This window comes from Penaeus vannamei, chromosome 21 (genome assembly GCF_042767895.1).
Source record: "Penaeus vannamei isolate JL-2024 chromosome 21, ASM4276789v1, whole genome shotgun sequence".
Taxonomy (NCBI): Eukaryota; Metazoa; Arthropoda; class Malacostraca; order Decapoda; family Penaeidae; genus Penaeus; species Penaeus vannamei.
Window position 1 is genome coordinate 26,481,065 of NC_091569.1, and position 5,000 is coordinate 26,486,064.

At 45.3% G+C, this 5,000-nt stretch overlaps 1 long non-coding RNA gene across 2 annotated transcripts in view; it reads left to right on the forward strand.

Moving 5' to 3' along the window:
* The first annotated feature begins 576 nt into the window (after positions 1–576).
* Positions 577–5,000, forward strand: part of LOC113812718 (uncharacterized) — a 24,596-nt gene continuing 20,172 nt past the window's right edge. For both annotated transcript variants that reach the window (XR_003476338.2, XR_011399397.1), the window contains exons 1-2: positions 577–688; positions 4,280–4,591. This is a non-coding gene — a long non-coding RNA (uncharacterized lncRNA). The remainder of the gene's footprint in view (positions 689–4,279; positions 4,592–5,000) is intronic.

The following is a 5,000-nucleotide window of genomic DNA, read 5'->3' on the forward strand; positions in this document are numbered from 1 at the left end:
CTGGTGGCAACGAGATGGGAGATGTGGCGGGACAGCTTGGCCTGTAGCAAGTTTGGGAGAAGAAAAACTCTTTTGTGGGTGTTGCGGGAAATGGCTTATTTCCCTATTTTACCGCATCCTCACACCTTTGAATCTCTGTGGAGGCTATGGTGGAACTTGAGGTTACATGAAGGCGCTGAGGGAGGGGCGAGTGGACGGGAGGCCCTGAGTTACTGCGGCCCAGTCTTGGAATGGCTGGAAGTTAGCCCTTCGAAGCCGCTGCCGATGTCTTGTAAACATCAGCAGTAGTATTTTTGTGCCGTTTCCGATCATGTTGTAGAAAGGAAACGGCCTTCTCAAAGGTAGTGAAAGAAAGAAATGTTTAAAGGAGTTAATCAATCAAAAGTCTTGAAAAAAGGGTAAATAAACTCGCAAAAACAGGAAGTTCTCAAGTGCTTACGTGCGACACTTCCTAAGCTCAGGGTCCCGGAGGGCAAACGCTCTTGCCGCAAAACTCCTCCAATGAATCGGCAACTGAGCTTACCTGTGTGACAAGTCTGCGGGGCAGCGAGTTCCTCACGAGCCTCAATCAGTTGTTGTTTTGCGCTCAGACGGGAGAGACGCGCCGCTCGCGCTCTCGGCCACACTGTGACCCTCCCAAGCCAACTCTCCTAGTGGATATCTTGCATTTCCGTGTCGACGGGAAGAGGTGATGGCATTATGTTGTACGAGTGATGTGTGAAAATGGATATTGCAGAAATGCCTCTGCGCAAGAAAGTCCTAAGGGAAGCGTTAGAGGCACTGCGTTAGTGGCGATGCATATAGGTAGTTGCTGCATCCTAACGAAGCGATTTGCATGTGTACCATGTCGAGGATGGGCGAAGGCCACGTCTGTGCTCGGGAACTCCTTAGATGCCGATGCACCGCTTCAGTTAAATGTCCAAATGGGCTCTGACTCACGTGATAATACTGCGTCCCGGTCAGAAGTAAGTGCAGTGATCGAGGAATACCATATACCGTTAGACAGTTATCCCGAACCCCAAGTCTGGGTCTTTTGTTAACTTTGGAGCGAGTGGCGAGGTGAGGTTCTTAACACGCGAGAAGTGACACAGCCTTGAGGAAGTGTGCTGAGCTTTGTGTGGAGTCGGGCAGGTGTTTGTGTTGGGAGCCCAGGTGTTGCTCTTCTCCAGGTGCTGGCGGAAGTGGAGCTTGGAAGCGTTGGGGACAAGGTGGGCTCCATCAGGCTGGTGACGAAGAGATCCAAGGGAGAGCGGGATTAGTGCGAGAGAGGTTTGATCGGTGGCCTGTTTCAGTTGTTATGACTACTGTTATTATCGCTGTTTGTGCTGTTTGCATTATCATTATTGTCTTTATTATTGATGCTATTTTCGTTGTTATTATCATTGATGTTATCGTTGCTGTCATTGTGATCATCATCATTATTGTAGATAGTATCATCGATATTATTTTATTTCCTTATCAGAAATGTTATTATTATTATCATTGTTATTGTTGTTGATGCCGCTGTTATTATAACCATCACTATTGTTATTTCCCTTATCAACCTTGTCATCATAACTATGGTCACGCATTTGTTCCTGTATTTTTATCTTTCGTTAGATTCTATTTCGTTAACATCATGGATGTTATTATTTTTATTGATATTAGTATCGTTTTTGGTTTTGATGACCACCCTAATTATCTCCACTACCTCCCATTACTTAGTAGTATCATTTTGATCATTATGTTTACTTATTGTAACATGATTCTGCTTCCATTGCTCGGAACGGAGTTGAGCGCAGAAAGGGGAGAGCAACGATGGCGGCCGCGCCCCACGAAGGCCGAGGACGGCTCAGGAGGAGGGCTGCGGCGCGCAGATTTAGATGGTGTGATGATCCTGCGGCTTTGGTGTAGGATAACCAAGTGGCGGGAGGCTGTAGGTACGGCCGGATGGAGCTGCACTGCCGTACTCCCTTCTGTCCAGATGGGTTATTTTTTCTAATTCGACTTAGCGATAATTCCCTACCCCTTCTCTCTCTTTCTCTCTTCCACTCACTTATTCATTCATTCAATCTCTCGAGAATGAAGGAGATAATGGGGGCGCATTAAAAAAATTAATTGGAAGAAAAAAGATGGGAGAGAAACACACATGAAGAAAAAGAAGTAGAGAGAGATGAGAGAAAGAAAGAGGGATAGAGGAGCTATAAGGTGAGATACATAGATACAAAAAGAGAGAGAGGAGAGAGGATAGAGAGACAGATAGACAGACATACAGAGAAAAAGGAGAGGATAGAGAGAGAGGGGGGGGGATACAGAAAGACAGGGAGGAGAAAAAGAGAGAAGAGAGAGAGAGAGGATAAAGAAAGAGAGAGAGGATAAAGAGAGAGAGAGAGAGAGAGAGAGAGAGAGAGAGAGAGGATAAAGAAAGACAGAGAGGAGAGAAAGAGAGAGGATAAAGAAAGAGAGAGGGGATAAAGAAAGATAGAGAGGAGAGAAAGAGAGCGAATAGAAAGAGAGAGGATAGAGAGAGAGAAAGAAAGAGAAAGAGAGAGGATAAAGAGAGAGAGGGAGGGGGATGGAGAGAGAGAGGAAAGAGCGAGAGAGAAAGAGAGAGGATAGAGAGAGAAAGAGAGAGAGGGAGGGGGAGGGAGAGAGAGAGGAGAGAGCGAGAGAGAAAGAGAGAGGGGAGAGAAAGAGAGAGAGAGAGAGGGGGGAGGAGAGAGAACGAGAGGGAAGAAATAGAGAGGGGGGAGGGAGGGAGGAAATAGAGAGAAAGAGAGGGCAAGAGCCCTCAGCCTTCTGGGCCGATGAATGACCGAAGCGCGGGCGAGAGCAAGGGGCAACTGCAGGTGTTTGATCAGGTGTGCGGTGCTGTAGCGTCGGATAAGAGAAGATAATTGACTGACATTTCAGGACCGGTGTAGATTTTTTTCGTAAATAAACAGAGCGATATTTACGGCTCACCGCCCGACCCGAGACAAAAGCCCCGTTCTGTTTCCTCCGCCAAGTGCCGTGCCTTGCCCACCCGGCACGGTTTCCCAAAGATCGGTGCCACTTAAGGTAAATATTATCCCTGGCTGCTCGCCCACGCCAGGTTGGGTGGGAACGGTTGGCTCTCCTTTTGCTACCCTTTTTCTGAGGTAAGAAAAGGAGAGGAGAGAAAGGAAGAGTGGCAGGCCTAGCGAGACGAGAAGACTATGTGGCAAATGTTTGCATTGCAGCTGTTGTTCGAGATAAAAGCAGTTGAAGAAGATGGAAAGGGATGGAAAAGGGAAATAATGAAGAGGAAGACTAAAAGGAAGGAGTTGCAACGAAGTAATGGAACGCACAAGAAAAACGACGGGAAATTGATAGTGTAACATTGAACTTAAAAAATACTATATGTATATAGGGTTTGGTGGATCTCGGGTCGCTTTCCTCGCCGCGTTCGGGAAAACTTCCCATTCCCGGCGCGGGGGATCGCCGTTCCGCCCTACTGTACCACCGCGAGGAGTTGCCCTGTATTGTGTGTATAGGTATTAGATACAAACACGTATCCATAATTAAATGTGTAAACGGACTCGGAAACTGATTACCTATTATAAGAAGAGAGCAGTGTGTGAAATCACGATGATTAAAACAAAAGGAAAGAGTTTGGTAAGGGGAGCAGGGTCGGGAAAGCCGTACGAAGTGAGTATGACACGGGTCTCGTGTCCGCACATAGGAGGGCGAGGCGCAGAGGGGGGGAGGCACACAGGTGGCTAGGTCCATGCAGGCAGGAGAGGGGAGAGGAACGGTCGGTCTAGTGAATTATGGCGGCAGACAAAATGCTTGAGAGTTCTTAGGGGTGATGCAGGCGGTAGCCACAGACACGCACACGCTTTGTTGCATGCAGCAGAGGGAGGTGGAAGAAGGAAAGTCGTTGTAAAGAAACGCGATAGAATTGCTTGCTGTTCTCAATCTTCGTAAAACGAAAGAGCCAGAGAAAGAACGAGGAAACCAACAAGTAAATGACAAACGTCCGCATCCCCGCCTTCTCCTCTGCACTTGTACAAGGTCGAGTAACAGACAGAGAGTGCTATCGTTTATGAGGACATTCCCGGGACAAGTGACTGAGTGTTGTTGTCATGTTAGCGAGACTCAAGTCGCTTGTGCGGTCATGAGGCCGATGAAGGGCGTTATTTATTCCTGCCAGTCTTTTTTCTTACTACCGATTTTTTGTTTAAGCGTCTGATATATTTAGAACTGTAGATATTTACCGTTTTTACTACCCCTATTGTTTTGTAAATTATCTTGTTTTGCACTATGTTGATTAACACAGGAATCCCAAAATAACTTTCGTGTCAAACTATGGCGTAAAAAGAATAAGATCCAGTAATTCAGAGAGATTGGATAATATCAAAATAACAGAACCAAAACAACAAGAAAATAGCAAGAAATAAGTGCAGAAAATCTGAATCAGACACGCTCCAAGAGGTCAGCAAAATGACCTTGACGACCCTGTCTTGACCCCGAGAGTGACGAAGAAGCACAGACTTACTTCCCGCCAGGTTAAGTCGTGAGGGATACTGTGCTTAAAGTTTTCCCTCTGCATTTTCGGCTGCTCACCACTTTTATTAACATTTAGCTGGAGGTAAGTTTCAAGTTCAGGTTTTGTTAAGCAGAATTATTTTTTATTGCTCCTCAATATCCAAGGACATAACAGTTTGCAGCCAGCTTGGTATGCATGGCAGTCATGCAGTGTCTGGTGCTGGGAATTTAAACGCAATATAAGCAAGCAGTGTTTATTAATGGAAGCCAGCGTTGTGAAAATGCATGTCATTTTATATCTTCAACTTTATTGTGAACACATTTATGATGTTTTGCTATTATCTTATCTCGGGTTATTGTTATTATTATTATCATCATCATTATTATTATTATTGTAATTATTATTATTATCGTTATTTTACTCAGTTAATGACGACCAGACAGATAATCAGTTTTTACATTATCATTATCATTGTCACTATATGATTGTCATCAATATTCATATCATAATC